Source organism: Lissotriton helveticus, chromosome 6, assembly GCF_964261635.1.
Source record: "Lissotriton helveticus chromosome 6, aLisHel1.1, whole genome shotgun sequence".
NCBI classification, from domain to species: Eukaryota; Metazoa; Chordata; class Amphibia; order Caudata; family Salamandridae; genus Lissotriton; species Lissotriton helveticus.
The window spans coordinates 210,166,694-210,191,316 of NC_136067.1; positions in this window are offsets into that span (position 1 = coordinate 210,166,694).

A 24,623-nucleotide genomic window follows, 5' to 3' on the forward strand; every position below is an offset into this window, starting at 1 on the left:
CTAGACGCACATTTCGGATGAGCATGCAGCGCACATATGCCCTGCAGTTGCATTCACAGGGGAGCAGCAGTGCTGAATGTTGAAGTGCGGTGGTGGACGACTGCTTGACCGCGGCGCCGTACCACTGGAGGGGCCGGCCAGGGCCCGGGGCATTGGAGGAGGCTGCAGCTGCTGCTGCCTCCTCCTCCGCCGCCAGAACTACCAGCCGCCGGTATTCTTTGCAGATGGCCTCCAGCTTCCGCCGCCGGGCCAGGGCTGCCAACTCCTTCCTGGTTGGTTTTGCTTGGAAAGGAGGAGCTATATCAAGGAAGAAAAAAACTTTTGTAACCAATACTCTTAGCAAAACAGTAACACAAAATTAATTCAACACATAGTGGCACAGTAGCACTAGCAAGCACAGTGCATAACATTTGTGGTATGTGAGAGTTTCAGGCAATATACTAGCACTATGGACTCGATTACACAATACACCAGTCTTCTTATTCTCTCTTGTTTAGCGAAATTACGTAACCTTGTTGTAGCTGGCATGCCAGCTCAGTCAGCTTGCGCCCAAGACAAACATACTCAAGTCATAACGCAGACTCACGTTAGTTTTATTTACTACTGTCTGCAGGTGGGGAAGCTCGTATTTTTCTATTACGAGTTGCACTGGCCATACTCTCTCTGTTACATCAAGGGCAACTGCTCATTTTCACTTTCACCCTGCCCTGACTACTACAAAAAGGCCGATGATATCTGATCCAATGATCATTGCTTGTATAGGGGACGACATGAGGTACTTTGTTTTGATTGATTGTGTAACCAGTCGATAGGCCACCAATGGCAGGTTGGCTGACACAGTCAAAAATAAATTAACATAGGTAGGGAGTGGTCTTCGGAGTCAGAGAAAGGCGCTTTATAACAACATACATATACAATATATCTATGCTGTGCTTGCAAACTACAATTAGTAAAGGGAGTATTCTGAAAATACAACTTATATTCTCCTCGGCTTTGCTACTCTGGAGCAGTTTCTTTTACATTCTCTTCAAACTAAGACTCTTCATCTAGTGACAGTCTCCACCTATGCTATCCATGATGAATACCATTCAGGCATCCATCCATTCAAAATAAAAGTCTATCATTCTTCTTAATCTCTCAACAAACCTTAGTTTGTTTCACCAACAACAAACATGGATTCTGTTTTTTTAAACTACCACCCATGCTCCTTCCTTGCTTGCCTTGGCTTTGAGTTTGACCCAAACACCACTGAGGACTCTTGCCATCCACCCATACAGTTTCACCCACCCAGGCAGGCATCTTTTCTTTCAACTTACAACCATCTTTCAACCACCCATGCATCTGATTCCTATCAGCTACCTATGCATGATTCCCACATATCCTTCCCTGTCAGTCATATTACATCAAGCCCATCCTTCCTCCTTCCACCCTTCTTTCCCTTTTCGTTCAACACATCCATCAAGATCACCTGATCTGACTTTAAGTCTTCGCCGTAAAACCTTCACAGCTGAGATCAAGTCAGATAGAAAAGGCCATTGGTTACTCAACGCCGCCGCTAATGCTAAGTAAAGGGTGTCTTCTTCAACTGTTGTTCACAACAATCTCTTACTTACTAAGTCTCAACAGTACAGTGTACACCCTTGCAGCGAGTGTATTGTCAATAAGTAAGGAATATAACTTAACTCCGTCCGACACTGCAGCTGGCTCTCCCCCTGCAGCTCCTGCATCTCCTGCTCCTTCCAAAATGGCTGTCGCCATCGTCGCTGGCCCCGGCGCTAGTGGTCGGTAGTGCGCCTAGAAAAAACATCACACATTTTTTAGATGCCATATACACCTCCCCCTATTTAATCTTTTTCACTAGCAAGATTGAAAAAAAAGTTAATACATACATATACAACAGACATCACTAGTACAAATCAGGTACTAGAGGAGAGTAGACACTAGAAGTGTTATATGGTCCCTAGGGTCATTCTAGTATACTCTTTGCTAAGTTAGCCTGAGTCATGCAACCATTTTAGCTTTGTGTCTTTTGCGCACGTTACCTCACACCTTGTTGTGTAAGACGCCTTCGAGCCCACAAGAGCTCATGCTGCTATTGTCTGAGCGCTGCATGCAAGGTCGAAAAACAAGCCACTTTGTTATGTAGTTCTGGTCAGTCTGTATTGCTTAGCCATAACATGCTACACTGTTTTGGCACGACTGAGAAATGTTTGCATTATACTAACGTGCACCATTTTTCTCATAACAGGCGGAAGATTCGCTTCTACGAGCCAGAACTTTGCAGAGCTTACGATGTATCCAGTACTTCTAGGTTCTAAGGTGAAGGGTCCCCCAGAATTCGCTCAGAGATCTTTTGTCTTCTATGGACTTGTAGTTGTAACAATGTTTATTGTTTTAATCTAATGCATTTTGCTTTTTGTGCTGGCTCGTATATTGCATTATAGAACGTGAAGAGCTTGTTAGTTGAAAATAAACCTTTTGAACTTACATAGACTCTGTGGCATTTGGTGTGGATTTACACGAGTGAGCGAGCGAAAGGCTGTGCCTTGCTGCCGCGACTCTGAGAGGTCGGGAGTGTTATGTTCTGGGTTGTCTAATCATTGGGTATCTTCGGGGGGTTCCTGTAGCTAATGGGACACTATAGCTAGTCGGTCAGGGGATGGTGGGTTCTGACTGAGGTGTGAGGAAGGTCCAACCTCCCATCACCAATGACCTATTTTCTTGTGCATAGTTCTGTATGTGCAGAATCCCTATAACAGTAGTAGTATGTACTTTTTATATTTTGTCGGTGGGAATTGTCGAAAAGCCTCAAGATTAAGAACACTAGAAGAGGACAACTCAAAGGACTGGACTCAGTGGCTAAAGCTATTGGTGAATCTGAGTTTTATTTAAAACCTTTTAAATAAAGAGTGGCCAACTGGGAAAGCTTAGCTACAGACAGACTAATAGTAGTAGTACAGAGAATCATAGCAGAGGCAGTTAGAGGCAGGGATAACAAGAATTTAGAAACAGATGTTCTAGATTGAAGAAGATTTTGTAAAAAATAGAATTAGGAAACCGAAATAATAGTTTGAAAAAAATAAGGTGCAGTAAAAGTTAGGGAAATATAAGTATTAATATTAGCCACTGGAGGACTTACTGGGGCCAGCAGCAGAGCCCTCAGTAGAGGAACGGTCCTGGCCCTGGGAGGCATCTTGTCCTGTTCCCGCCTACTCGGACCCCGTCTAATTGCCCCTGGATGCTGATCATGTAAAATATAATAAAGAAAGAGACAAACATTAATGATTGGTGTGAAGCAAATAAATTATTTTTAAAATTGCTCCAAAAACATTTTTGTAAACCACAATTGCAATAAAATTGACCTATCTAATCTGATCGACTAGTAGTATTGCGGTATTCATGGACCGTATAGTTATTATTTATGAACACTAATCCAGTGTTCCATTCGGATTCCAGAATACTAACCAAGCCTAAGTACCACCTGACCTAGCTCACCTATTCCAGACAGGTTAATTGTTCACTAAGTCTGCATTTCTATTTATTTTAGCCCTCAAAAATGCATAGATGGAGGACACATGCATACATTTTTGCATACACCAAATTGTTGGTTGGTTGCTGCTGATGTTCTGCTAGTGATAAGCCTATTACCACTCACTAAACAAACTACAAAAGGTTCTACTAAGGACTAGGGTAAGCAGCACTCAGCAGCATGTGACGTGACAGAAAACGAGTCACGCAGACCACTAAAAAATTACCTACAAATAAGTACCTAAACCTATAAATCCACCACTATCTCCTCTTAGTGGTGGGAGGACAAGGGAAGGACTAGAGTCTCCCTAGCATTACCTAACTTAAGTTCTCTAAAGTAAACTCTTACATAATCAGGCCAAGCGAGTGCAAAGCTGCAAATAAGTAAGATTAGTAGGCAGTAGCGCCGAGCACCGGTGTCATAACAATCACAGAAGATGTTTAAATGTAATTTACCTGCAATGTAAGCTGCAGCATTCTTGCTGTTCCAAAAAATATATATTCGCAATATATAACACAGAGCAGAAGAACACAAAGTAGTAATAATTAAATAGCGACTCACCAAGCCCTGGTACCTCTACTCTTAGCAGGTCCAGCAGGTCCTGCTCCCGGTCCAGGATATCGGACCACCGGTGTGTCAGCTGGGTATCGGTGCGCCAGACACCAGAGCAGCGAAACCCTGCCCAGCGCACCTTTCCCCACCACTGGCGACGCTCCCGGAGCCAGTACCCGGACCAGGCCTGCCACCTGCTGCTAGGGTTAAGGGGAGGTGGCGCTACACCAAAAAAACAAGGGCAGCCATGTCTGCCTCGCTAAAGATGTCCCTAGCCTGCACAACTTGTGGGTGCCGCCTTCCAATGGAGAGGAGGTCATGGCTGCCGCTACGGGCAGCATTACCCTTTCCCTTGTTGCCCTTGCTCTCTCCCTTGGCAATGGCTCTGGGACTTGGGGGTGGGGGGTGGGAGGAAGAAAAAGAAAAGGGAAGAATTAGAAAAGTGTGTAAAAGAAATGAAAAAAGCAAGTTATAGAAAAGGAGTGAAAAAGTAGTAGGAAAAGTCACAAAAAAGGAAACAAAACTCAAAATATAGAATCAGGAAAATTGAGAGACAGATAATAAATACAAAATATTTTAAAAAGTGTACAGAAACAAAGGATTGCAAAGATAGAGGGAGAATTGAAAAGCAGGCCCAGAACCATAGCAATAGAGTGAAAAACAAGATGGCCGCACCCGCTGTGACCGCACGGGCAAGATTGCGCGATATTTCCCCCACGAGCATGCAAAAACTGTCGCGAACGCGTAATATTTCCCTGCGAGCATGTTAACAGCGTTCCCGAATAGGAAAAACACATTGCGAACTGGCGCAACAAGCAATTCTGCATGCTTGTGGAATTCCACGCAGCTCGCAGAGATTTTTTACCGTTTTGCAGAACTTTACGTAACGCGACTACGCATATTCCGCACACCCCTAGTTTGTACTGTGGCGTCAAATCTATGATCTACATCTGTTTCAGTGAGGGAGTTTGCCAAATGTATCCATCATGGATATAAAGCTTTAGTGTTGGGGATGCTTGCTCTTGTGACTGCCTCCAAGATAAGTACCACAGTCACAACAATAATTTGTTACCCTTGTGCCAGGGCACACTCTCTCAGGGTTACATAAGTTGTAATGTTTTTCGATGTGTATAGGACCCACCCCATGATTTTGACTTATCCTTATTTTTCTTGTTATCCCACTTGTTCTTTGTTGAAGAGTCGGGTGCTTACTTAGAGTTATCTTTTCTAATTACTCTTTAACTGTAGCTTCCCAGGTCTGGCTCCCAAATTATACCTACCCAGCATAGCATAGGTGTCTTCGATAATTTGGGGTAATTCGTGCTTCTGCTGAGCAGGAGCCAAATCGCTCAGGCACTGGCGCATAGTTAGTGCTGCTGCTTCGCCTTTAATGTTATTCAACATTACAGCAGAAACCACAGCAAAATTGCCCATCAGGTTTATTCCTAAGTCCAGGACAGGTGCTACCCCATGCTCTTTCTGTACCTGTTTCGATACTTCAGGTAAAACCACTAAGGAAGGGGTACCATGTGTTCTGGTGTATACTGCAGCGGAGAACATACCCCAAGTGGTCCAGTACTCTATTGGAGGAACCATTCCCAGCAGCAAGCAGATTGGTAGTATTCTTTCCTGCGGGCTCGTATGTGTAAATATTACTTAAAACTGGTTTGTTTTGTGGGCAGTCCAAAACAGAATTTCTTCCCTTTTGGGTGGGAGCCTTTCCCATAACTGCTTTCAGTGTTTGCTGGCTAATGCCTGGTATAGCTAATTGTGGGATTACAGCTTGAATAGTCCATGCAGGTGTAAGAGGCAATGCTTGCTTCACAAATTGTGTTAGACCTCTATATAGTGTAACTAGATTTTTATATAATCCTGCAGCTGACCTGCGGTTAAGCGATAAATACGGGGATGCACTGTGAAACCGTCTAGGACAGGCCATGTCACCTCCTCATTACTGAGTGGGCATAGTCTCACATTTTCTATACTATGGGAGAGAGCACCTTTAAACTAATTAGCATGTTCTTGGTAGGTTAGAGGAATTTCTATTTCCTTATATGGAGTGTATTCATCTGGTTTTTACCTACTTAATATTTATGAAATACCTGTGGAGCATTATCTGCAGACCTCTGTTCTATATGCCTTGTGTGCCTCTACCACAAAGGTCATGGCCCCACCATCTAGTGTGAGGCCATGTTGCAGTAATTTTTGAAAGATTGCATGTCTGCAATTCTCAGAAATGTTTAGTGCCATGGCATGTAAGAGCTGAATTACAGAGTTCTGCTAACAAAGTGGAAAGTAAATCCTTTCAAGCTTGAACAACCAACAGCCAATACATAGGATATGCCTACTCAGCTGAGGAGGATATTCCCTACTCCACGGATATCTCCGGTTTAAAAGGTGCGTAGGGATCTCTGAGGAAGCACAATAGAGCTACTCTGTTGATCCATACAAAATAAGAACCAACGTTAGTGCCGCCATGTCGTATAGTTTCCACTAGTCAGTAGGACCTGCACGTTTGTGGACTACATAAACTTAGGATGGTGCCAGACTGATTCCGTGCACCCCCTGTTGGATATGTTGTCCTTTGGGCCAGCTAACTCACAGTGCCACTGTTAGCACCCAACTGGTCCATGACCCACACACAAAGCTGGACAGACACTCGACCCCATTTTTACCTCTAGCAACAGAATCGAATTGAGGCACACATCAGAACTCACCTTGACTGACCACACCATCGTATACCAAACCCAACAAGACCATCAAATATGCCACCTGGTAAACCCCAGAACTCAGGACTACTAAGCGCAGCTGCTGCCAACTGGAGAAACAACAGTGGACCACCAAGAACCCCACCAACATACCAGCCCACAAAACAATCCTCAGCACCTATCATTGCACATCAAAGAACCCAAGAAAGCAGCCATCACCACCCGGATCTACTCCGTAGCCAACCACACAAAGGAACTCTTAAAAGCCATTACCACCTGGTTTCCGCTCACCGTGACCACCTCAGCCATCATAACTTTCATTCACTCGAGTGGCCACTGACCCCGGCCCCCAACATCTCTACAACCTCACAGTGAACCCAATCAGCATGCAACTCACCAGCATACTCAACACCTCCATCTCTACAGCAACTTTTCGGGACAGATGAAAACATGCAGGTGTCAGACCCCTCCCAAGGAAAAACCTCAGCTGACCCTAGAAATCTAAAAAATTATCAGCCTATCTACCTGCTCCCCTACCCAGCTCACCGAATTCCTGGAACAAAATCACCCACTGGATGCCTCACAATCAGGACTTCTGCCAACCACAGCACTGAGACCACACTGATAGCTGCCACAGATGACATACAAACATTGCTCAATCGTGGAGAAACGGTGGCCCTGATCCTCCTCAACCTCTCTGTGGCATTCGACACATCTATCACTCCCACCTCATCAAAATAGGCATACAACAAGATGGCCTCAAGTGGATTGTCTCCTTACATACACAGAGCATCCGACTGCCTCCATTCACATCCGCACCCCCAAAGACATCATACCACAAGGATCATCCCCCTGCCCCACTCTGTTCAACATCTAATGACACCCCCCCTCACAGACGTAATCAGAATCGATGAACTCAACAATCTCCTACGCAGATGACACTGAACTGATCCTATGGCTCACCGACGACCAGTCCAATTCCCAAACCAACGTCCGTGACGCCATGACCAACGTAGCCAAAAGTATGAGAGACAACTGCTTCCAACTCAACTCCTTCAAAACTGAACTACTGATCTTTGGGAAGAACACTTCTGCATGGGACCACAGCCTGTGGCCTTCAGAACTTGGACCTACACCGACTGATAATGCACGCAACTTCTGCATCATCCTCGACAGCCAACTGACCATGACAAGACAAGTCAACGCAGCCACTTTCTCCTGCTTCCCCACACTTTGAATGCTCCACAGAATCTTTAGATGGATCCAACCCAATACCTGAAAGACTATCACTCAGACCCTCATCACTAGCCGACTCAACTACGGCAACACCCCCTACACCAGCATCTCCACCCAGCTCCTCAGAAGACTCCAGACCATATGGAATGCTGCAGCCAGACTCATCCTGTACCCTTCCAAACTAATCCACATCGCCTTTCACCTGAGAGACTTCCACTGGCTCCTCTTCCAGAAGAGATACCAGTTGAAGATCCTCACAAGCGCCTACAAAGGCATGACCTAAGACCTCCCTACATCAACGATCGACTCAACGTCCACCAAGTTTCTAAATACCTGTGCTCTTCTTCACTCACCCTCGCATACCCCCGCATCCATCGCAGCTGCAACTAGGCCACTCCTCCTCCTACATGGATGCCAAGACCTGGAACGACCTTGCCCTCCATCTCCTTACAGCCCTCTCGCTGGCAGACTTCAGAAAGATACTCAAGACCTGGCTCTTTGATGAAGACACAACACCTAGATACCCCAAGAGATGACAGTGCTGCACTTTTCAAATGCTGTTTGATTAGTTAATTAGCCCCCCTAAACCTAGTCAGGGAGCGAACAGTTCTGGCAACTACTGAACATGACGACTCTGTTCCCTTCGAAACCTTGCAGACAGACCTAGAACTTTTCGCTAAGTCATTCATGCTCTCTTTTGCTTCAAGAATTATACAAAGAATACACAAAGGGACGTTTTCAATATTTATTGAACCAAAGTGATTTTTGTATAAAGTATAGGTGCTGAAATGATCAATAGACAGAAACAGAATGAAGTTATAAGAAGTGTCAAAACAGTAAATAGAACGAAAAATTGCACCATTCTGTTGAGGCAAACAATATAGGCATACATATACAATGTTATAACAAGCTGGCGTACTCGATTCAAACCCTAACCTATTTGTCTTGGGTGAAAATGTGTGTTCTGCCAAGAAACCCCATCTGGATGATATAATCCCTTTACCTGAGGGGTAAGAGTGTCAGACCCGTTTTGGTCACAAACTGGACACCACGTCTTGGTCACAAATTGGATACCCCTCTCGGAGATCTCAGGTAGCTGTTAGGCAAAAAGCTTCAACGTGAGCAGAAGTGTCTCCTTTGATTGTGTTTGGAAACAAAAGGTTATATGTAAATAAATGCATCCTTGACTTGGGATGTGATTGTGATCAAGCATCTATTGTTTGTTTTCCACAGATAGTTGTGTCGCCATGTTTTGCCATCAGCCTGTTGAAGGAAGAAATAGCGGGCTATGAGAGTGCTCTATTTAGAATAGAGCTTAATTGCAATCTGACTATGTCTGGCCTTCTGATCTATAGACCCCCGGGGCCCTCTGGGAATTTCCGTGAGGACCTTGTGAATAGAATTGGACCTATAGCTAGTAAAGTAGCTAATTTTACTAACTCATGTGGCCGGGCATTTACTCAACCCCATTTTTTCTAACTTACAATGCCTAAAAACTCTTTCTCCGGTTCCACTGACTTGGACTGACCACTCGGTTATTCCATTCTCTCTGCAGTGGCAGGGCAGAGCCGAAGTGGTTCATCCTGTAGTCGTGGCCAAACGACCCTGGTATAAGTTGGATCTGGAGTCCCTCGCCCCTCAGTTGACAGAGCTGAGACCTCAGCTCCCTGTAGATATTGAGGAGGCACAAGAGTGCTTTCAGGACTGGCTGGTAGCGGGCCTGGACAGTTGCATCCCAGCAAAACGGGGAGGTAAGAGACGTGGGCCATCGAACCCTTGGTATACAGACCTACTAACACAGGCAAAGAAGAGTTGCAAGCAACTGGAACGTGCCTGGCGCCGTTCCTATGAGCCTTCTGCCAAAGCAGCATATGGAGAGGCAGTGAAAGATTACCACAAGCTCATCCACAAAACGCGGGCTGAGTTTGTGGCTAATAAAATTCTAAACAGCGCCAATCCGACTAAAACCATCTTTGCGCTGCTTAAAAACATGAAGAGCGCAGGCATGCCTAACACTTCCCTCGTGGCTTCAAATATTCACTGTGAGGTCTTAGCACTCCACTTTGTAGAGAAAGTGGAGTGAATCTATCAGGGCCTTTCTATGGGGAATCCCCCTAGTGAGGGTGTTCTGTTGGAAGGGTTGGATGCTGGGCTGAGTGGGGGCCTGACATATTTTCCATTGCTGTCGCTCCAGGAGTTCGAGACCCTAAGTGCAAAAATCAAATCGGGTTCGCCAGCGGATCCTATGGCGATGACTTACTTTCATCAGTCCCTATCATCTATTGCCCCCGTGGCCCTCGAATTAGCCAACTTGTCATTGAACTCAGCCTCTGTCCCAAGGGCGTGGAAACATGCTAAAATCATTCCACTATTAAAGAAGCCCTCACTTGACCCGGACGATCCTGGTAACTATCGCCCCATCTCCCAACTTCCGTTTATGGCAAAGGTTGTGGAAGCACACGTTAATACCATCTTGTCTATATATATATATACAGATGAACACAATATCTTCGACCCTTCCCAACACGGGTTTCGCCCTCGCCACAGCACCGAATCAGCTCTTCTCGCTGTTACGGAGACTATCTGAAGTCGGTTGGATGAAGGCGACTCCGCGGCCTTGGTCCTGTTGGATCTAGGTGCCGCGTTTGATACGGTGTCCCATACGATCCTTCTCTAACGGCTTTGGACAATCGGAGTCAGGGGTGAGGCTCTGGCCTGGATTCGATCTTTTCTGGAAGAGCGATCGTTCCAAGTATCTGTGCCACCTTTCCACTCGCAGGACCATGTCCTGTGTAGAGGGGTAACCCAAGGCTCTATTTTAAGCCCACTTCTATTCAACCTGTGTGTGGGACCCTTAGCGGAGGTGGCCAGAGGCAGGGGTCTGTCCCTAGTGTCGTATGCGGACGACACCCAGCTGGTCATTGCTTTTTCTAAAAAGAGTCGCGCCAACCTGGAGTCTTTCAAAGAGGATACGGCGATTATCTCGGACTGGGTGAAGGCTAATTGCCTTCAACTAAATGCCAGCAAGTGCAAGATTCTTCTCTTTGGGAAGGACCAGGAGCTCTGGTCCGAGCAGTGGTGGCCTGAACATCGGAAACCTGCCCCGCTTCCGAAGGAGACGGTAAAGAACCTGGTTGTCTGGTTCGACTCCTGTTTAACATTCGAGAAGCAGACCAGAGCTGTCGCTGCTGTTTGCTTTGGCCTCCTGAGAGGACTGAGACCTTTGCTTGGTCTCTTTCCGCCCAGCGTTCGCCAAACTATCATGCAGGCCTCCATTCTTGCGAGGCTTGACTATGGCAATGCCCTATACTTAGGGGCCAATAAGGCAAGTATCAAACGTCTGCAGAGGGTCCAAAATGCGGCAGCCCGCATGTTAGTGGGACTCCCAAGATCCCAATCTGTTGCACGAGTGCTTTTCAAACTGCATTGGTTGCCAATCGAAGCCCGTATTCAGTTCAAGGTGCTGTGCATTGCACACAAAATCCTGAGACAGCAAGCCCCTACTGGGCTACCTGGCCTGCTGAAGTCCTATTTGCCCAGGCACACCTTGTGCTCCGCACACCATGGTTTGGTCTGTGTCCCTCGAGTGAGGAGGGCAAGGACGGGGGGTCGCTCTTTCTGTTTTATGGCAGCCAAGCTTTGGAATTCTCTGCCAGTTAGCATTCGATCGACCCCCAATCTTTTGCCATTTCGGAAATCATTAAAAACATGGTTGTTCCCCACTCTGTAATCTCCCGTGTTTGTATCCCCCCCTGTTCTCGCTGCCGGTTTGGTTGCGCTGGGACGCCTTGTCACTGGGGCAGCCGTGCGCATTACAAATCTTGTATAAAAATAAAATAATACATGTGGATGGAATAATAACTCATTTGTATCACGCCTGTGAAGACCTAGCACATAATGCCATGGCAGTGTGATAGTGTTCACATGAAATTCTCTGTGTTAGCAAGGTTGGGGCTTCTTACAACAAACCCAAGTGTCATGAATGCAAATGTGTGTCAAACGTCTATGTGACAAAAGGGAAGGGAAATTAAGGAAAGAACTGTGTATATGTAAAATGGCTCTATTTCCTACCAGGCCTAACTTGGACACATGACACTAGGTCTGGGTACATTCTATTGTTGCATGGAATTACTATTCTGGGGTGGTACAAACCCAGGATTTTGGTCCTGATACACTAGTTTAAGATGACATTCTCACTTCCAATGCCCCAATTTACTGCAATAGTGGCATGGGTTAGACTTCTTCAATGTAGCTACATCAATTCCAGTACTGGGGACAATATGGACATCCCAACTTCGACCTTGTAACTGAAATCCACCTCCAACCTGCATCGCCAGAGCTCCCTGTTGATACACTCTCTGCATTGGAGGGGCATTCCCTACAAACGGTGGATTTTGAACTCTTCTCTGAGCAGCCTTCATTTGTACACAATCAATTTTTCCTTTACCTTTTTCTGCCTCATCTCAATCTAATTTTTACAATATTTAGCATATCGTAAAATCTTGTCAATCGACTTATTCTGCCAACAAATCAAATGCTGTTGAATCATCAAACTAATCTTAGGCCTCACTCCTGTCACAACCTGGGCACAAAATGTTCCATATGTTTAGGCTCCAATGTTTCCATTCCACTATACTGTAGAATGTCTGTAACAATCTCTCAAAGTATCCATGAATGGTCTCTTTCGGTTCCTGGGTCATCTGACAGTCTTGACCCAGTCAATATCTTGGACTGGCACCTTAGACTACAACCACGTCATCACCTTGTCATACTTCCTCATCACTGTAGCTAAAGTACCATAAGTCTCAGGATCTTTTGTCAGCTCTCTCTCTCGGGCCACTATATGTCTATTTTATGCGCCATGTACAAATCCCTTCGAACCACAATATCAAACAGGGTATTCAAATCAGTCCACAAAACTTTTGAAATTTTCACAAACCGCTCAACTTGTTTGTACCATTCCACAGGCTTCTCTCTTAATTTGGGGAATTCATTTGTAAATGAAGCAACATCACTTTTACTCCAGTGTACAAATGTGTAACCTCCACTAGGTACCTCCTGCAAAGGGAAGCTTGTAGCTCATGCCCCCCTACCCCGTCCCCATGTGGGGGCGGATCTCCCATCATTTTCTTGGGAGTCGCTCTTTCTGATCATTTCGCTTCCCACTCTCGAATTCACTCCAAATTCAGATGCTGTGAATTAATTCCCAAATTTGCATCTTCATACCTGGTATTCTGATTTGTTCTGTGTCCTGATCACTAAATGTGAGTCAGTGGCTGTTGGAATCTGCTCTTTCTGGTTGGCTGAAGGGATTCTCTAGCCATGCAGAACACACTGCTCCCATCAAAAGCAGGTGATTACACACACACTGTACAACCCACGCTCACCCACGGGAAGCTTAGCAAGGAGCACTATGGTTTTTCGCAGAGGCAATGTGTAAAGCAAAGACATAGCACTCAACCATGGTAAATACACTGCACACCACAAAAGAGAGGCTTTGCGCAGGATATAGATAAATATAGTTTGTATTCAACACACATTAATCAATGTAACATGAATATCATGTATTTCTGGGCATAAATCACACTTGACAATATTACTAGCAGTACTAGGTACAACTGTGTTGATAAGAAATTGACAGTAGGCACAAGGGGACAATTCCTATTTTAGACCCCACAGCACCCTTATACGAAGAGACACATTGTCTGCCCCAGGCCCACCCCCACAATTTCCATAATTAAATATCACACAGTTATAGGGTGCACCCTGGTTCACAATGACATCAGACATATGTACATACAAGGAATTATAACACTTTTTATGCAGCACGTAGGCCGGCGCAACGCGGATATAACCCATGTTAAATGTAAGATGCTTTTGGCAAGAAATCAATATATAGAACTAAATAGCTGACCAGTGCCATGAACCAAAGGTGGCACATAGACTGCCACTCCCTCACATAATCACTCACTCCGCATTGCTACATGGTGCACCAGGTACCAGCCTGGTTTGTACAGGACACTCTTGCACACATATGCACTTAACAATCTAATGCAGTCCAACTGATACCCAGTGGGTCAGTGGATAAAATGCTGCTGACCCTGTGGCTCCAAGTCTGACTCCACCCTCCAATTCACCCCTACTGTCCTATACCCCCAGACGGAAGATCATCAGCCCCTCCCTCCGAATTCTAGGCAGCATGCAGCCGAGGTCACACTTAGTCTGGTCGGGATAGGTTGCGAGAATAATTAAGAGAATGTCGTAAAAAGGGGGATTTTAGCACCAATCATGAAGTTCACCAACCGGTTACGAAGCAGAAGAGGGCGTAGGGCAATAATCGGTTACAAACAGGGGTCCATCGCTTAGGGCAATAATCGGTTACAAATAGGGGTCCATCAGGGCATTCCAGTACCAGCCCAGTTCTGAGAAGCATGGGGGTCAAGCAGTCTCTTGACCTGCTCCCAAACTTTATTAGAAGCATTCCTCCAGCCTAGTCAATCACTGTCACTCCTACTTGGCACCAAGAAGTTGTTGGGAGGTTCCAGGTTAGGACAGGGCAGTTGGTCCATAGTAATGGGCCCAAGAAGGGAACAATCAGGAATGTGGAATAAAAAAGGGGGAACCTCTGGCCTGAGGAGACACCCCTTCCTGTATGCGTTGATCCGGGTAGACTCAGTCAATCCAGGTACCAGGTCTGCTGCACGATGAGATAGATCGCACTAGACACTTCAGGTCACGAAACAAAGAGTTGCAAATTCCATGCCTTCTAGGAAATGAGGCACTCTGGCCGGTGCCCGTTGATATGTGATACACCTGACAATTCCAGTCACACACAGGTGCAATTTGAGCAATATCTCATAAAGTAGAATGTGACAGTGCAACGGGTATGTCCCAACCTCTGTGGGTTGCAACCTGTGAATCAGACACTGCACACAATGATCATGCAGTCGTTGGGTTGCACAAGAGATATGCGGCACGATGGACGAAGCATGACACTTTGGGCACCGCAACCAGCGATTCAGCTCACCACCAACAACATGCTTAAGCGTGCTGAGGTCCCTGCGGTACAGGGGCCACCTGCCTCAGATGTGGGCCAGACTTTTTGTGCTCTGCACTAGGCACTCCAGTATCCAAGCACGATTCTTGATTCCAAGCTCAAGCCGTGATGTCCTTTGGAATTCAGCAGGCGATGTGGGAACTTAAGAAGGCACTGCCCTATCTTAGATGGGAACATGGGGCCAGCCAACTGGCCCTTGCGAAGCCCACTTCAGAGTGCCCCATTTCTGCAGGTATTGAGCCCAGGCCAGCCACTATTCAGGAACAGCATGTGGTCACTTCCAATGGCAGTAATCCTCCTTCTGCACAACAGATGCCTCTGGCATTGTGTAACACCCAGTCCAGGTTTTCCGGTCCTGCATCCCCACAAGCGGATCTCTAGCTTACAGTAGGGTGGCACCAGTAATTTTGCTGTAGCGGGCCTTTGAAGGTGGGGAGGGGGTTGAAAGGGTAACCATAGATGTGTCCCCAAAGGTTCCGTCCTGTCGGACATGAGGCCACGGAATGCAGGTCTCTATCTTTATGGGGCCATCATCTGACCCCAGTGTCCAAATGTCACAATCTCTTCCTCCCACCTATTCCACCAGGTCCGCAAATGACTGATTTCACCATTCCACTTGCATGCCCAATGGTTTATAGCTGTTCTCCCCTGGCCTCCGATGTTGACAGGCACCATGGCACACAAAGAGTTTTAGAGCATAGAAATGTTAACATTTGTATAATTGCATTTCTAAACCGGTTATGCCAAGTCCACCTTTACCACTGGAAAGGGTTTAGCATTGAAAATCCATTGATAGGAAACCTCATGAGGCTGCACCACTGCAATCCACTACTGCAGCTTGAATTACTGTCGATCACTTCCCCATGCTAAACTATGGAAAGAACAAGCCGCATAGGTAGGGAAACACACATTGATATTCCCTACTACCTGGGCAGGGAACACAGGTGTGTACCTGTCCATCCTTCTGCGCCAAGTGGAAGTGAAAGGTCCCCTCAGGATGGCCAATGGTTTTGAAAGGCCAGCTTGAATACACATGCAATGGCGCCATTACAGACCTGCTAGGGCAGGTTGGACACATAGTTAAAAGCACGAACCGCGCAAGTGCGCACAATACCCTGTAATAGCAGGCCCAACACCGGTCTACAATCACTATTGGTGATCGAGCAGGCAGGCCTGCAATAGCAGACCTGCCCCATGCGCTCACAATTGGTTCATACCCCCCCTTTCACTTCTACGCCCAGGCCATTGAAATGGGGCATTCCTCAGGGCTCGTCGTTAAGCCCTCTTCTTTTTAATGTTTATTTTTCCCCGCTAGCTGATATGATTTCCAAGTCCGGCATTAAAACTACATCTTATTCTGACGACATTCCGCTGCTTTTTACTTTTGAGGACCCGTCCACTTTTTCTTTTGAACCCCTTAAATCCTGCATCAGACACATTGCTCACTGGATGGATCTCAATTCCCTAAGACTGAACGCAACTAAGACTGAAGTGCTCTTCTTCAACCAGCCCTCCCCTTTAGATTCTAACATTTGGTGGCCGGAAGATCTGAGCCAAGCCCCCATTCCTAAGGACTCAGTCAGGAATCTTGGAGTTCGCTGGGACCAACAGCTGTCTTTAGGCTGTCAGGTTCAATCAGTCTCTGCTGCCTGTTTTTCCAAGATTAAAACTCTAAAAAAACTTATCAATTATTTGCCATGCGCCCATAGGAAAATAATTGTTCATGCATTGATTATCTCCCATTTGGACTACGCAAATGGACTCTACCTAGGATTACCCTCTGGCCTTTGTCACAAACTCTAAATGGTCCAAAATGCTGCGGCTCGTTTGATTGGGGGTCTCTCACGCCGACAGCATATTTCTCCTTACCTCCGCGAACTGCATTGGCTACCCATGAGCAAGCGCATTGAGTTTAAAGCTATGACACTGGCTTACCACGCCACGCAGGACAAGGGGTCTGCCCATCTGAGATCCATCCTTCGCCCTTACTGTAACCCCCGATCGCTTCGTTCCAACTCTCAATGCCTGCTGGTTACACCCAGATTTAAAAAATCTCGTTCTGGAGGCAACACATTTGAGCTGGTCGCTGCCCAACGCTGGAACAAGTTGCCTCTCAACCTGCGCATGAGTAGTACGGAATCGGAATTCCGCCGTGCTTTGAAAACATTCCTCTTTTGCCGGTAACTGCTGGTCTTAGGTTTCTTTCTGTAGGGACCCCATTACAATCATTTAGCGCCGGGACACCCCGTTGGGGTAGCTGCGCGCTTTATAAAAGACAAAATAATAATAATAATAATAGTGTTAAGCACCGTCATTGGTGCTCGTATGTGGTCCGGCCTGCAAGGGCAGGTCAGATGCCTGCAAAGCCCTTCATTGATGCCAATGAGCATACCACTTGCAGTGGCAGGCCGGGGACCTATCTCTCAAAAGCATAATTGGTTTCAGTGCGCAGACCAGCCTCAAGAGCAGTCCGGACACATGCTAAGCACATTATTAGCGTGAGTGCACAGACCTCCCTGCAATGACCAACTAGATACCTGCTCTGTACAGCTTTGGTGCTAGCGTGCACAACGCTTGCAATGGCTGGTGGGTGATCTGTTTCACCCCTTAGGTAACCACCACCTCCTACCATGGGTAAGAAGCGTGCATACACTTCCACACTGCACCAACAGTTAGTAAGTGCCCCGGGCCCTACGTCCACAACAGGGGCTTCTGCAACCATGGCCAGTGTCCCACTAGGGGGAGCTGACCCCTGAGGTAGGGAGAACCCAACTGGGGGTTCTTCCCTATGTGGGCGGCGGACACGCCCTGGCCTTGCCTGACCACTCATATACCCCAAACCCTTGGGACGTACCCTAGGGCCACTAAGGCGGTAGGGGAGGCCCCCTCAGTGTTGGCATACGAGTAGGAGAAGCCAACCTGAACAGGATACATGATTGGCAGGAGAGTCCATTGGGGGCACGGTCAGTGCTACATCCTATTACTAGTCAGTGCTGTACCTGCCTTCAGTATGTGGTGTACCTTTTTACAGGGTGCTTACAGGGACAAACACCTAACCCAAACACGTAGGCGCCCCATTCCTGGTGGCAGTACTTTCCCACTGCCGTACAGCGAGAACGTGCCCAGAGTCCTAGGGTCATGAATAGAGAGTAGGCAAAGACTAGGAGGACAAAAAGCAAAAGGTTTTGGGAAAATCACCCTATGAAGGCCATGCCCAACAGTGGCTCTTCTGCAAAGACTTTGTCCACTACATATCTACCTCATATTTCTGGGCTAATTTCCATTACTTGTCATGGGCTTGTCTTGCTCTTCTGGTAACATCCTTACTCATGAACAAAACTTCACTCCACTGATAAGTTTCTATTCGATCCAATGCAACAATCACTTATCATTTCATCCAATTCCAACTTTAATTTTCTCACAGCCACCAAGTTTTCTTTCAAACTGGACTGAAGAGTTCCCCGACTCACTTCTATACTCCCACTCTCATTTTATGTAGCATTAAGAACTTTGAACAAGTCTTCCAATTCCTGGACATTAAGACCAGGATGTGCTTCTGGAGCCCTAGATGTGTGCTACTATGCATAATTAACAGCACTTCCCAAGTGAGTGAACCCAAATCTGGTAAACCTGGAAACAACCTTAAATGTTCAAATCCAGCCTGATGCACTGATTGATCTGCACTTGCACAATAAGGAGAACTTGTGTTAATCGGGCATAAAAGAACAAATTCTCCCACCTTCCGACTCATAGGTACAATTTCTGATGCCTGTTAGTCAGCTGGGACATCTGTGTTTTGAATCCCATTTCCCCCAGAACAAGGTTTATATATAGAAACAATTGGTCCAAAAGTACCGCGAACAGTAAGTGCATCTGGAACTGCACAACCAGTGGTGGTCCCAGGAACTCAAGACCCTGAATGTCTTCCTATCATAATTTGATTCCCTGTATTAGTCCCCATCCCGCTCTGGTGATATATCACACGAGAAATCCCTATCGTATTAGGGCTCGTACTTATGGGTGCAGTAGGTAACCTTGCTCCCTCCTCCCTCTGTTGGACTCTCATTATACGGAGGTGGTTGCTCAGATATTAATACGTCTAAAAGACTATCACTAGCATCACTATCACTGTATTCTTCTTTATCTCCAGATTCTCATTTTTTTCCCTTCTTTCTCCTTCCGGTCCGCTACACTTATGCGCTTTGCAATAATGGGTAAAATGTTGCGTCTTCTATCATCTAAGTTCTCCACCTTTTCTGCTCTGCATCCCACCTTGCATATGCATAAGTACGCACTGCCTTTTTCACTCGTTCCGGATATCCCTATTTTTCTCTGGTGTGAGTTGCATGCTTCCAAGTGCAAAGGGCTTAGACTTGTCTGGCTCTATGTTGTGGTTTCATCTGATAGAATACTCCTCAAATTTTCAACATTAATGTATCATAACATTAAAACACCAGTGTGTCTTCTTTCTCATTAGTCTAGTGCCATTGTTCAAGCCAAATACGTGTGTAACCCTACATTTATTGCCATATAATGCCCTGCAATGCCTTCGGGCGAGGCATCGTCCCCCCTCTAAGATGTATCTGAACAGCTCATCTGTGAGAAGGTGGCTCTATATACACTGGACAGTAAGGCAGTACAATGTGTATAGAGTCCACAAACCCCAAAGGTTTAACAGAGGTTAAAGTCAGAACTGACCTTACTCTCCAAAGTGGTAGCTTGGTCGAGCAGTAAGGCAGTACCAGAGGACAGTGTAAAGCATTTGTTGTACACACTCAGTCAGCAAAAGGTTTCACACACTCAAGAACTGAACTCCAGGCCAATTGTAATTATATCCTTAGATATAGGTGTTTTATTTTTAGAGCCAACGGTTATAAAAATATACTTTTCGAGTTACGAATACTCTCAGGTAAATACTTTGCAGAGGAGCAATACGTTTGTACACACAATAATCACAGTTTAGCTAATAGCAATACAGTTCTGAAACACCCACTAGCATTGAGCTCAATGGGTTTTCATAGGAAAGTACAGTTGATTACTTTATGGATTACTTTGGTGGTTGCAGGACTAGATCTGGGATTCAGTCCTGGGGTCTAAGCTGTAACCAGATCAGCAAAAACGTTTTAGTTACAGTGATGATTTTCCTGAATATAAAGCTGTTTTAAAAGTTCACACTTAGAAACTTTTCGAGGTGATTCTCACAATGTTATTCAATGGGAGGAAATTCAGGTTACAGGTAAAGTACGGTCGCGTTACTTTTGTAACCCAGCACTAGTCTCCCAGGGCCAGCACTGGGGGTCTAACTCAAAACAGGTAGGTAATTGCGTTTCAGTATGTCCTATGATTTTTAAAGAATTTTTACAGTTTTCAAAAGTAGACAGAAGAAATTTCATAGAAAAGCAGACAATGGGTTCCAAATGAGAAAATACAGGTTACTAGTAACCCCGCTAGGGATTACTTTTGCGGTTCAGTACTGGGCGGAAAGGTACAGTACTGGCTTCTCTCCTGATCACAGGTGAGTATTTTCGAATTCGGACTTTGGCTGATTTTATAGGAATAGTTTTCAAAACTTCACACTTAGAAAATTTTCGAGTCAAAAATGGATCAATGTTATCCAATGTCCGGTGAGTGAATTACCGGTTTCCAGGTGAGTACTTGCTTGGTGAAGTTAGGGCTCTGGGCATAGACTCAGGGGTCCCCCAGGGTCAGGTGAGTACAGTTAGTTCAGTCCCAGCGGCGCAGGGGCGGCCGGGTGCAGAGGTAGGTAGGCCCAATGTTATCCAATGAGGGAAAGGGGGCCTTCGGTTGGTGGCGGCTGGCTAGCAGGCCACACGGCTCGGGGAGCTGGGCTCCTGGTCACTTGCTCTGGGCAAGGGGGGAAGTAGGATAGGGCAAACAGGTCACGGACAGCGGCACTCGGGCGGCTGGGTGCAGGGTGCTTTTGAGCCGTCGGGCGCTCAATGTTATCCAATGAGGATCTTGAAAAAGGAACAAAGGCTGCAGGCTCAGGGACGGTGACTCTCCAGGGGCGACCAGCACTTCGAGAGGTAAGTTGGGATGTTGGAGCACAGGTAGGTACCTCAAAGGGAGGCACAGGGGGCTGTAGGGTGCCGGGTGCAGGGGGGTCTTTGGGTGTCAGAAAGCTTACCCTCGGCTGGTCGAGGTTGGGGTGGCCCCTGGTTCTCAGTCTGCAGGCGTTGGCTGGTTCATCGAGGAGGGTCTTTGGGCACTGAACTTCGGGTCCCAGTCGCCGGGGGGACGTCCTCGTGGTCTTGGTTCGGGTTGGCCCGGCCCGGGCTCGGCTGGTGTAGAGTGGGCTGGTTCGGAGCTTCCCTGGTGGGCACCCGGTGGGTTGTTGCAGCAGACCCTCTGCTGATGGGAGTCCCAATCGTCAAGAGGGTCAAGGCATGCAGGTCCTCTGGGTGTCCCAAGGTTGCTGTCCATGGAGGTTGCCGGGTTTAGGCAGGAGCAGGTTCCAGGATCAACAGGCCGGTAGGGCTGGGGCCAAGTCAGTTGTTGGTGTCCTGTTGTTAGCAGCTGCACGGCAGGTCTTCTTCGTCTTGATCTTCTTTCTTCTTTTTGATATCGGGATCTGAGGAAGGAAGGTTCAGGGAGCCCCTAAATACTACATTTAGGGGCGTTACAGGCAGGAACCAATGGGTCCCTCTCCTGGGGTGAGTACACCCCCTAGCCTGCTCCTCTCCTGTGGGAGGGGGGCAGGAGCCAGGCTGGGATTGGGCAGGACTCCCCATCTACAAGATGGCCGGTGCTTCACCTCGCCTCCTTCACCTGAGGGGTGGAGTTTGCACAGGTTGGCACACCCCCCTTCCTGACGTGGTTTTTCCCACCAGTCTTCACGCCAGATTGGGGCTAGGACTGGTGGGGGGCTGGTTGCTGGGTACAGCAAATGGTCTGGGGAAGCTCTCAGAGGCGGTATGCCTTTGAAGCTTTCCCCTGTCCATTCTGGGGGAGGAGACATAGCACCTCGCCCAGGATGTGCTTTGTTGCAGACCCAGGAGAGTGGGAGGCTCTCCACCCAGGGGTCCAGCAACATGTCTGCTGTGTGGCAGCCTCTGCAGTCACTCAGTCCAGATGTGGATTGTAGGTTCGGGTTTTGGAGGGCATCTCTGAGATGCCCTCTCGTGCATGTTACATTAAATCCCATACTGGTATCAGTGCGGGTTTAATGTGCTGAGAAGTCTGATACCAAACTTGTCAGTCTTCAGTGTAGCCATTATGGTGCTGTGGAGTTCGTAATGACAACGTCCCAGCACCATATACTCTTAAATGGCATCACTGCACTTACAGTGCCCAGGAATGGTCCTGGGTACTGTAGGGGCACAGGGCTCATGCACCTGTGCCCTCACCTCTGGCATAGGGCACCCAGCTAGAGGGGTGACTGAGGTATGCCAGGGCAGTGGGTTCTGTGGGCATGGCACACAGGGATGTGTGCCATGTCGACTCTTGTTTTAGTTCTGTACTTAGGCACTCAGCCTGCAAAGGCAGGGTGTGGGTACCAGGGTACAGGGCCCCTGAGGGTGGCACAATAAGTACTGCAGCCCTCAGGGGTCTTCTCTGGCCACCATGCCCTGGGTACCTAGGGTACCATGTACTAGGGGCTGACAGGGGGCCAGAGATGCCAATTGGGTATTTTGTTTCAGCATAGTTTTTAGGGAAGGAACACAGGCCCTGGGTACCTGATTGGCAGGGACCCAGGGCACACTCAGTCTAAGCACATCAGCAGTTCAGAAAAAAGTGGGGGCATACCAAGGCAAGAAAGATGGCACTTTCTCACACCATCTAAACAAATTCCGTATGACTTTAAAAATGTCATTATTAATGGTACGTTTCAACACAAAAATCTATGTTTTACTTAAAGATCTCATTCCAAATCATCAACCAATGACAGTGTGACACATTTGTGACGTTGTTCAGTCAATAACAGCACAACGTTACACCAACTGACCTATCCTAATGCGGCACACTGTGATGACAGTCTCACTCCTCACAGCAGCTCTCCCTCCTTTACAATTTTCATGCACGCACTCTCTTCAGCAACATGCTTGCAACTAAATTTGATACGAAAGCAACAAATAACAATTGTCTGCCTTACTAAAGAATCGAGAAATCAATCATGCAAAGGTAACACAAACACACATTCGAATGAAACTCGCCTGCGAGGAATCATCCTGATCAGTGCAGCTTTCCTCTGCGTAAAAGTTCTACCACACTAAACATACCTCACTTTGCCACAAAAGTAAATGTCCCTGTCTCAACTTGGTTGTCAACAACGTCTCACGACAAACCCCACTTAACCTCAGCAGACAATTACAATACAGTGTCTTCTATACTTTTTAATATCACCCCAGGATCTTAGGCCACTTTGGATCAGTAACAACTTTTTCACAATAAGTGCTAGTACACTCACACCGTCATCTAAAATATTATCACATCATATCATGCAATTTCCGCAAGACACAACACAGTTGCCACAAATACCGCAAACTAAGCATAAGCCACTTATGCCCAACCCTTTTAATATTCACTCCTCCGCTGTCACAACTCGCTCTCGAACCACTGGAACATCACCGATTTTCTAAGTCGAAATATGGGCATTAGGGACTGATATTGTGTCTAAACTAATCTAAAGTAACAGTTTCCTAACCCTTGAAAAGAAGAAAACAGCAGGTAAGTTTCCCAAGTCTCCTGTTTTTCGGTCTAGTCCTCCGGGTCCCTGGCAGCAACTGCTGAAACCCCCGCATTCCATGTTCCCCACAGGGAACACATACACACAAGAGATGCACGAGATCCCAACAGCACGAGATCCCAACACAACCCCCTTCCTTCACAAGGGAAAACATCAAAGTAATGAAAACATACCTGACATGAATGACAAAACAAAACAAAGGAAAACAGAAGCCAACATAACTTGCAATGACAACAAAATCAACAAAATGTACTAAGCAAAGTTCAGTATCTAACATAGTCTTGAAATCTAGCCCTTGTTCTAGAGAAGCATTCCCGGGGAACAGTCTCCTTGACAGGAACGGGTACCTTCGAGCTCGCCCCACAGGAGGCCCATCTGTGCAAGGAGTATGGACCCCAAATTTTCCTCTAACATACTCAGCTTTCGACTGTAACCACAAACTTAGCACATTGATTCCAGGTCCTGCCATTCTCCAACACAACAACATGGTCTCTCACCTCCCTCACTCTAACTGGAGCAGAAAACTGCGAACCAGGACAGGTTTCCGCAATCTCACCCAGCCCCCTACACACACTGGGGATGTCCTGACACAAACAGATGTATCCTTGGATTGAGCAGCAGCCCTGATTTCAGTCACCCTGCACAGCTTCTGCAAATCAACTTCTTTTCTTGACATCCAGTTTTTATTAAATTTGGAACCAGCCACTCTACCCTTTAGCAAGGTGAAAGGAGACATGCTATTACTCACGTGAGAGGTGGTTCTCATTGCCCACAACATGTCAGAGATCAGCATCTTCCAGGGCAACCCATTGATAAAAGCCAACTGTAGCTGAT